Source organism: Panthera tigris, chromosome D4 (genome assembly GCF_018350195.1).
Source record: "Panthera tigris isolate Pti1 chromosome D4, P.tigris_Pti1_mat1.1, whole genome shotgun sequence".
Taxonomy (NCBI): Eukaryota; Metazoa; Chordata; class Mammalia; order Carnivora; family Felidae; genus Panthera; species Panthera tigris.
Window position 1 is genome coordinate 79,755,115 of NC_056672.1, and position 9,886 is coordinate 79,765,000.

Sequence of the window (9,886 nt, forward strand, 5' to 3'; positions counted from 1 at the left end):
GCTGGCGGAGCCCCGGAAGAGGGTGGCCGGGGCCCGGCTCCCTAGCCACGCCCCTTCCTCAGCCCTTCCCTCTGGACTTGTCGCGCCGCCGCCGAGGCCCGCCCCACTGACCGTGGCGCCTGAAGGGGCGGAGGAAAGCGCTTCCGCGCAAGCGCGTTCGCGTGCTCTCGCCTTCTAGAGAAGTTACTGCGCAGGTTCGCGTGGAACCTACGGAGAGACCAGTAGGTCTTGGAGGGCTAGGTTTGCCACTTTTCTGGACTTTTTACAATTTTTAATGCCACCGACTACTACTTACTGGACGCATGTGGTACGCCGGCCACGATGCTAACCATACAATTACAGCGTTCACTCAACGTGAATGTATTGAACGATTCCTACGTAGCAGTGAGTACTTTGGGTCCCTAACCAGGTCCCAGGTACCTATCCCCATTTTATCGATGGCGAAACTGAGGTTCACGTTGATCAAGTCACTGGTCCCAAGATCATGCGACTAGAACGTGGGCGCTTCCTATTCTGTTTCACCTTGGTTTTTTTAACCTCTCTTTTAGGATTCCTTTGATGGGAGCAGAGAAATCGTTACCACATTTTCCACAATTTGTCCACCGCTTCCCACCCTCCAACTTGGTCTGCTATTCTCCCCTTCCCAGAAAGTTTAGCGCACTTCGCAAGGCCGCGTTATGACTTTCGTGGAACCGCGACACATTGGCCTTGTGTTTGTGGAGGTGGGTAGATAGGTAGGTAGATAGATAACATATACATATGTATATTTATGTACAAACATGCATATTCTTGTATAGCTCGCATTTTACAACTAAATTGGCATAGAGATGAATATATCAATGTTGTACAGCAAAACATTTTCTTTGACCTACAAGTTCATCTTTTTTTCCCTGACTTTTAAAAGCACTTAAAACATTTTTGTGGGCACTGTGCCTGTTGTAGCTAATGGATAAGACTGCCCTGTCTCAGTCACCCAAAATGAAGTTCAAGCTCTCTCTAGACACCGAAGAGCTTTCATAAGCTATCTTTGCTACAGACAAGTGAGATTTCTTTGGGAAAGTGCATGACAGGTTACAAACCTCTTATTTTTAGAAAGACCTGTGTGCGAATACCTCATTTTCATCTTACGAATGACCCACCATTGGGCATGTCACTTGATTTCTCAGATCCTCAATCTTTTCTGCAAAATAAGGATAATGATACCTATCACACATGGGTCCTTTTGAAAATTAAGTGAGGTAATATGTACAAAATGCTTGACATATAAATATTTAATACATAGGAATGGCTATTATGTGATAATCCAGGATAAGGTAATATTGGAATCTCTTCTAGCCCTATAGGTCTATGCTTCTATTCCTATATTCTTTTTTCCCCCTGTATTCTTTAACTCCAATAAGTATAGTTTGTTTGCGGTCACAATTTAACATCTCTGAAATCAAGAAATTCGCCTATGCGAAGTAAATATGAAAGCTGTGGACGAATTGCCTTTACTTGTCCAACTGTGAGCTTAGGTCTGGCTAGAGAGTTTCTATATATCCAGTTGTCACCTGAATTGAAAACTTCATGTATAGCAAATGGTTAGGAAATGCTTCTGGAGTAAATGATTGGTCAGAGGCAGGGAATGAAAGAGATGACCTTGAAAAAAATAATACCTAGGTTTCCATGTGCCATGCAGTGTTCTAAGCAGTTTCCTTGTACTGATGATTTGAGTTGGCAACCAAATTATAAGGTAGAGAGGACCATCATCCCCATTTTATTTATATTTTTGTTTTTTATTTTTATTTTTCATCTCCCATTTTAAAGATAAGAAAACTGAGGTCCAGAGAAGTAGAGTAACTTGCCTGAAGCCACAACTAGGAAGTGACAGACCCAGGACTTGAATCCAGACAGCCTGGCTCCCAAGTCCATTTTCTGCCTCTCCTCCCCGTCTTGGCCCCTGGGGGAATTTGCGTGCAGTCCTCTGTGAAGTAGGAACTGATCTAGGAATCATGTATACTTTCTTATTTAATCCCTGCAACATCCCCATGAAGTCAGTACTATATTCACCCCATCTTATGAATGATAAAACTGTGTGTCATACAGGTCAGAAACTATAAAATACATAAATATTGGTAGCGCTGGGACTTGAACTCAGGCACATATAACTTCAGAGCACCCATTCCTAAGCCCCATTCTAGACTTCATCCCTTATTTCCACTTGTTAGCAGCTTAAGTGTAGATTCCTTTTATTTTTTTAATGTTTATTTAATTTTGAAGGAGAGAGAGAGCATGAGTGGGGGAGGGTGTGTGGGGGGGGAGAGATTGAGAGAGAGAGAGAGAAAAAGAGAATCCAAAGCAGTCTCCAGGCTCTGGATTGTCAGCACAGAGCCTGACACAGGTTCGAACTCAGGTGAGAACATGACCTGAGCCAGTGGGCCCCATTAAGTATAGATTTCTAATTGCTACTGAAGTCTGTGTGGAAGAGGTTACCCTGGATGCAGCATTGAAGAGAAACATTGTTGTGAATGTAATGTGTCTATTACATGCTAAGCAATACAATTAAAGACTATAGATATTGTCAACTCTTGTAATAAATCACAATTTTCAAAGGAGAGGTGTATGTGACCAACTGCAGCATAATTAGAACTGTCCATTGGATGCCTCCCTATTAGGGTTCCTAGTTCACTTTTTTCTTTAAGGCTGCTTATATGAAAAGAGATATATACACAAAATATTGGTTACAGCACTGTTTGTAAAAGACTAGAGACAAACTATCACTAGAGAGCTGTTATAATAAAATTTTTAATGTTTTTATTTATTTTTGAGACAGAGGCAGAGCATGAGTGGGGGAGGGGCAGAGAGAGAGGGAGACACAGAATTCGAAGCAGGCTCCAGGCTCTGAGCCATCAGCCCAGAGCCTGACGCGGGGCTCGAACTCACGGACCGTGAGATCATGACCTGAGCCGAAGTCAGACATTCAACCGACTAAGCCACCCAGGCGCCCCTAATAAATTTTAATACATCCATATTGTGTAATATATGCAGCAATTAAAAGACTGAGGCACATAGTATGTCCTGATATGGAACTATCTTTAAGGAATACTTCAAGTGAAAAAAATAAGAAAAGCAAATAGTATGCCAACATTCGTTAAACTATAAAAGAAAGGGGAGAGGCACCTGGGTGGCTGAGTCAGTTAAGCTTCTGGCTCTTGGTTTTGGCTTAGGTCGCGATCTCATGAACCATGAGGTGGAGCTCCGCATGGGGCTCCGTGCTGACAGTGCAGAGCCTGCTTGGGATTCTCTCTCTCTCTCTCTCTCTCTCTCTCTCTCTGTGTGTGTGTGGCTCACCCACTCACACTTGCTCTCTCTCTCTCCCTCTCTCTCAAAATAAATGAATGGACATCTTTTTTGTAAGGGAGGGGGAAATATATATATATATATAATATATATATATATATTATATATATATATAACATATATTTGTGTAAATGGACATTGAGAGGGATTTTTCCTACTGTCCTGAAACTGCTGCTGAGGCCCAAATCTAAAAATCAAAAAGTACATAAGGTACCCACCGCCAGTTACTGGAACTAGCTGTCTTCCAGGAGGATATTTGAAGAGCCATTGGTTGGAGAAACCAGCCCTTCCACCAAGCCCTATCTCCACTCCGATACACCCCGCCCATTCTCCATGCCCATCCCTTCTCCTCACAGATAAACCATCACCACTAATCAGTGGAAAGAATGGAGAGTTGAGAGGGAAGTCAGCCTTTGGGAAAGAGTGGTGTTCTGGAAAGAGACGTATCCCTTCCTGTCTCTCCATGGGGGGATTATATCCCTTCCTAGAAGCAAGGGAACAGGGGTCCAAGGGAATCACTAGTGAAGATTAGGTGTGCCTATAGGAAGAGGAGACTGGCAACTCCCCAGTAGCTATTTGAGCATCAGACTTACTGATACGCTCTACGCTGTTGCATCTCTGGCCAAGGAAAACACACGAGAGAGACCACATGGCAAGGGGCTTTGGATGGTATGGTGGAGGGCTGTAGATGGGGAGGCACTGAAACTGCCCCATCAACCCATACATACCTTGACTTTTCAGTCCTAGATTGGAGCACGGCAAAGAGATGTTCATCATCGGCATGTGGTGTAAATGACACAAGCTGGCAGTCAGTTGGAAGATACAGCAAATGTCCAAGGGGCTACCCGTTCCTAGGGAGAGAGAATTGGGATCACTCCAGGTACTGATTCTTTGTCATATCTACCCATTCTTGTTTCATTTCTCCCTGTTTATATTTTTATAGTTTTTTAATAAAAATTGATGTTTTCCTGGTCTTTATCTTTCTCCAGAGCCTAAAAATTTGAAGTTATTTTCAGATCTATCTATTGTGTGTATTTAAACCAAATTAGTTCATCTCCTAATTGGTTTTATAGGCTTAATTACATTGGTTAATTTTGCTCATGCATTTTAGAATTTTTGTTCCTAGTCTTAGGTTATATATTTTTTCCCTCTCTCTCTGTCTCTCTCTCTCTCTGTCTCTCTGTCTGTCCGTCTGTCTCTCTCTCTCCACTCACCCCGTTTTGTCCAGTGGTTTTGGAATTGCCATAAATCTAGAACCAGATACTAAAATTTTGGTGTTCTAGTTCCTGGATGATATTGAAGACATAGCAAAACCAAAACAATCTGTACTCTGAATTTTATTTAAGAACCTAATTTTTAAGTGCATTTTTAAGTGTAGTTGGTTAATCTCCAGTGATACATAATTCAATTAAGTAAAAACAAACAAATAAAAAATACTACATCAACCAAAAAAGAAATAGCAATTGATGTACTTAAAAATTTAGCAGATTGACAGAGAAGTCATAATCAAGCACATGAGACTTTTTAGTCTCTGGATATGAAAAAGGATTCGATGCAAATTCATGATACAAAAGAAGAAAATAATGCATAAATGTAAGGATGAGTACATGATATACTCAATTGGAAAAGAAATGCTGTGACCATTAAAATAGTCCCCCCTCCAACGTACCCATAGATCTTATACCAATCCCCCCAAACTGTAATCCTCTGGCATTACAGTTTATTAGGGCATGACTTCTCCTAACAACCACAGCAGAATTACATAAGGTGAAAAGTATACTTAAATTCCTCAGGAAAGCTCCACACTAGAGACTGTTTATTGTTTCTTAGTTTTCCTGTGGTGTCAGATCTGATGGCCATCTCTTTGGCTGACCACCAAAAGAAGTGAGCGGTTTAGATTTAGAGGCCATGTTACATGAAAAAAATGTGCATCTCTCTTTTTTTTAAAAAATGTTTCATTTTTGACAGACACAGAGAGACAGAACATGAGTGGGGGAGGGGCAGAGAGAGAGAGAGACACAGAATCCAAAGCAGGCTCCAGGCTCCCGAGCTATCAGCACAGAGCTCGATGTGGGGCTGAAACCCATGAACCATGAGATCATGACCTGAGCTGATGTCTGACACTCAACCAGCTGAACCACCCAGGTGCCCCTAAAAAATGTGCATCTTTCAACTTTAGAATCACACTTACTATGGCAAATGACCACACCATGAGATCTACAGGATGAACTGAAATGTACTAAGAAAATAGCAGATTTGGCTCTTTTATCACATGCAGAATAGTATGATTTTCTTTATTGCTCTGTTGACCTTTTACATTTAGTTGAAATAATGTTGGTTAAAAGCGTGTGTGATGTGACACAAGTGTATCAAACTGATGGTGACTGTCACCATGGTACAAATATGGCAGGTGCTGTCAAGAACTGAGATTTTACCTTAGTTGCAAGATAATAATTTAGCCTAATGCAGTTTCCTGGATAGAAGCAGAAGATGCAAAAAGACACAAAACCTCTGGGTCAGAGACAAAGGACTGTATTATTCACAACTGTTCATGCAACACATACATCAACACTTTTGCCTCAGTTCTTGGCTGTCTGAACACACAATATGTTACAGGAAGGGAACTCTGAGCTTAGGGAAACCAAATCTTTCCTAGTGGAGAGTGAGCATTTCTGTCCTTTACTCTGAAGGGAAACTATTTCTATTTTCGAAGGCTCTTTGGTATATAAACATCCTTGAAAAAATAGTCTGGGAGGGACACCTGGGTGACTCAGTCCGTTAAGCGTCCGACTTCGGCTCGGGTCGTGGTCTCACGGCCCCGTGTCCAGTTCTGTGCTGACAGCTCAGAGCCCGGAGCCTGCTTCGGATTCTGTGTCTCCTTTTCTCTCTGTTCCTCCTCTGCTCTCTCTCTCTCTCAAAAATAAATAAAGATTAAAAAAAGAAAAGAAAAAAATAGTCTGGGACAAATGATAGTCCTTGTGCTCACAAAGTGTGCAGAAACAACAAGAGACCCATGGAGGGTCGGCTTCCAATGGGGGCAAGATTTCAAATATTGTTGTACAATATTTGGTGAGTGAGTGGTATGCTGCGGATGAAAGAATATGGTTTTAAGAAGCATGGTGACTGTAGCTCCATTTCTAGCAAACATTTTATTAATTACCTGACATTAGTCAAATTACTTCTCAGATCCTAAACTACAAAATGGAATAATAAATGTACCCCAATGGAATTGTTGTCTAGGTCAACTGAGAAAGTGTAACTGAAAGTACCAGGCACAGTTATCTAGAATATTCCAAGCATCCAACAGATGCTCTATCCTTCTATCTTTCCCTCATTCACTGATTCCCTCATACATGTGAATCAGGCGCCAGAGCCTTACACCCCTCCTCGAAATCGGGAAGCAACTTCTTGGGCCCCTACCTGTGTTAGTTAGGATACATGGGTTCAGATGCTGTAACTATGGGACCGAAAAATGATAGAGGCTTTCACAAGGTAGAAGTTTACTCCTCTCTCACATAAAAGTTTGGATAGGTAGTCTAGGGGTGATATAGCAGCTTTCAGGTGGCAATTTTTAAGCTCTTCCTTGGTTATTGCACTGCTACCCCCAAAACATAGCTTCCACCATCATGTCCCATTCCAGCCAGTAGAGGAGAGAGAAAGAAGTGGATAGAAAGTGCCTTCTCTTTCACGTATGACACAGAAGTTGTGCTCATCACTTCTACTCACATGGCATTGATGAGTCACGTGGCCACACCTAAATGCAAGGGACATTGGGAAATCTAGTCTTTATTCTGGGGAGGACTATTATTAATAGAAGGAGAGAAGAACAGATACTGAGAAACCTCTAGCCATTTCTGCCACACTGCCCTTTGCCTAAGAGGGGGCAGGCAATAGCGCTCGAAGACCTGAGGAAGTTGGAGTTCTACTCTGAAGCCACCAAGGTAAGGATTGGAACTAGCAGCAGACCATGAAACTCTCCCACCAGTGTAATTCCCTCAGGCTACCCCATGTGGGCTCTCTGAGGGACTCTGAGTAAATAGCATCCCGATTACTTTGCCTGAGTTCTGAACAGGTTGGGGAAGAAAACAAAAAGATCGCCTTTACTAGTGATAAGAAGCCAGGCTGGCAAAGAAGCTTTCAGAGCTGGTAGCTGAAGGGCACCACTAATAATGAATCCCAGACCTGGGCTGCAAAGACTAGGACAGCTCCCACTGCTAAAGGGGGGCAGAGCCACAGGAGCGGCTCCCTCCCCGTAAGAAGGACAATGTTGAATAGGCACGACCGGCTGTTTTCAAATTTATCAAAAGAGCCATTCCTCATCTATGCAGGAATGGATAAAGCAGGGAGAGGAAGCAGGAAATGAGGTTAGAAAAAAACCCTTCCAATTGAAACCCAGACTGGAGAAAAGGGGTTCCCCTCTACCGTCTTTGGTGAACAAAGAGCGAGGCTTAGAAACAGCGGAAGAAGCAACCATAACAGAACCAACAACTACAAGAAGGACCCAAACTGACAGGTCAGAAATTACCCAACACCATAATTGGATTTGAGCCCCAGCCCGGCCTCTTAGGAGCTGTGTGCCTTTGGATAAGTTCCATGAGGTCTCTAATTCTTCATTTCCTTGCCTCCAAAATTAGGAAATCATAGTATCTAATTCCTCCGGTGGTTGTGAAGAGAAGATGAGGTAAAGCATGCCAAGCTCTTAGCAGAGTGCCTGGTATGAAGAAGCCCACGGGAAACAGTAGCTGCAATTACATTTCTGAGGGCCCATCAGTAGCTCCTGAAGCAGTCTCTCCATGTCTGTTGGGAAAGAAAAACACCTTTATCTGCTGTCACAGCATTCAACTGAGATCAGAAGAGTTTCTGCAGAATAATAAAAGTAATTGGGAGAGGGAAAGACAACGGGACAAATGGGAGAACAAGACTCCCGTAGGTTCAGCTTATCAGAGAGACTGGCTGGAATAGGGTCCAGGGCAAAGGGTTGGGCCTTCCCTTTTCCGTTCCTGCTGTGCTGCCCCAAACACACACATTTTGGGAAGGGGTTGAGAGGGGATAGGGCCCACGTATTTGAACCTCCCTGGCATACTGTGAGGTCTAATTAGGTGGTCTCTGACCCTGTCAATTCCCTCCTTAAACACTCCCTCCCCCCCCCCCAAACCCTCACATAGCAGTTAATGTTTTAAGTTTTTTTTAATGGATGGTACTTCTGTTTAAAACTTTAAAGTCTGCTGGATAAGGGAATCTGAGGTTTCAGAAGTTCTGTGTTCTCTTCCCAAGAAAGCTATGAGAGCTACTATGAGAGCCAAGCTATGAGAGGCTGTCAGGTGATCACACATCACAGTTAACAGGGCATTCGCTCGTCAGTGATTTACTCTTCAGTGACTAATGATTGTACTTGGACTTGAGCTCCTCTCTCCTCCTGTCCATTGGAGCCCCTCAGGGCCCCCATCCTGTTTTTCTGCTCAGCCTCGAATACTGGTGGACCAGAAAGGGTCCATGGACGCCTTTTGAGCCAAGCCTCCATTATGCAGAAGGGAAAACAGAGATCTGAGATGTTAACTGACTTGGTCAGCAGTTGCTTAGCAAGCCAGTTTAGACCTATGATGAAAAACCAGGCTTTGGATTCCTAATCTATTGCTTTTCTAACACTTAAATTCCAACTCTGTAGCCTATTAGCTCTTAGATTTGGGCAAGCTTTTGAATCTCTCTGGGCCTTAGTTTCCTCGTCTGTAAAATAGGTATATGGTACCCCATTTTGGATTGTTGTGAAGGTTAGGAATATATCTAAAATCCCTCTCCACCATAACCTGCCCCCCTTATTCCCATCCTTCTTGGGTGGCCACGATGTCAGGTCCCTCCTGGAGGAGATCCCTGCAGACTCCAAGCTTAAATCTGGGCACTGCCGCTGATTTCCCTGGGAGAAGAGGGACTAGCACTTCAGTATAGGTGAGGACTGAGTTATTTTAGAATCCCCAAAACACAGCATCTGTGACACAAATGAAACTTTTGAGAGCAGATAGACATAATTTTAATGAACTGTTAGGCTTAAAAGTCTTCATCTCTCATTCTTTGGTCTTGCTAAAGATCCTTTTCTTCTCCAGATATTGGAGAGAAAACAGGGAAAAGGGAATGTGAAGGAAAAATTCTTTCTTGCCTTTGAATGTATTCTGGGTTTTACAGGTTTAATGTCTGACCTCCCTCACCGTGAACTAAGGAGGAAAGGTACATTTGTGTTACTGCTTTATACCTGATACAAGATGTAAAACAGAATGTATGTACAAGATGTAAAAACAGAAACAACAAGTGATCTGTTTCATCGATAAATGAATACAGGGCAGCTGGGCTTCCCTAAGTGAAGGGTGCCTTCTAACAGTCTCTGGATTTTTTTTTTTAAGTTTATTGTATTATTTGATGCCTTCAAACAATCTTTGTTTGTTTTTTAAGCATATTTAGTTTTGGGAGAGAGAGAGAGGTAGGGGAGGGGCACAGAGAGAGGGAGAGAGAGAGAATTCCCAAGCAGGCTCTGCATTCTCAGCCTGGAGCTGGACGT

At 42.9% G+C, this 9,886-nt stretch overlaps 1 long non-coding RNA gene across 4 annotated transcripts in view; it reads left to right on the forward strand.

Moving 5' to 3' along the window:
• Positions 1 to 107: 107 nt before the first annotated feature.
• LOC107180760 overlaps positions 108 to 9,886 on the forward strand; it is a 19,268-nt gene continuing 9,489 nt past the window's right edge. For 2 of the 4 annotated variants that reach the window (XR_006210389.1, XR_006210390.1), the window contains exons 1-3: positions 108 to 416; positions 549 to 734; positions 4,081 to 4,219. This is a non-coding gene — a long non-coding RNA (uncharacterized LOC107180760). Of the gene's footprint in view, positions 417 to 548; positions 735 to 4,080; positions 4,220 to 7,667; positions 7,853 to 7,973; positions 8,216 to 9,886 lie in introns of all 4 variants that reach the window. The other 2 variants (XR_006210387.1, XR_006210388.1) reach the window with 2 other exon arrangements.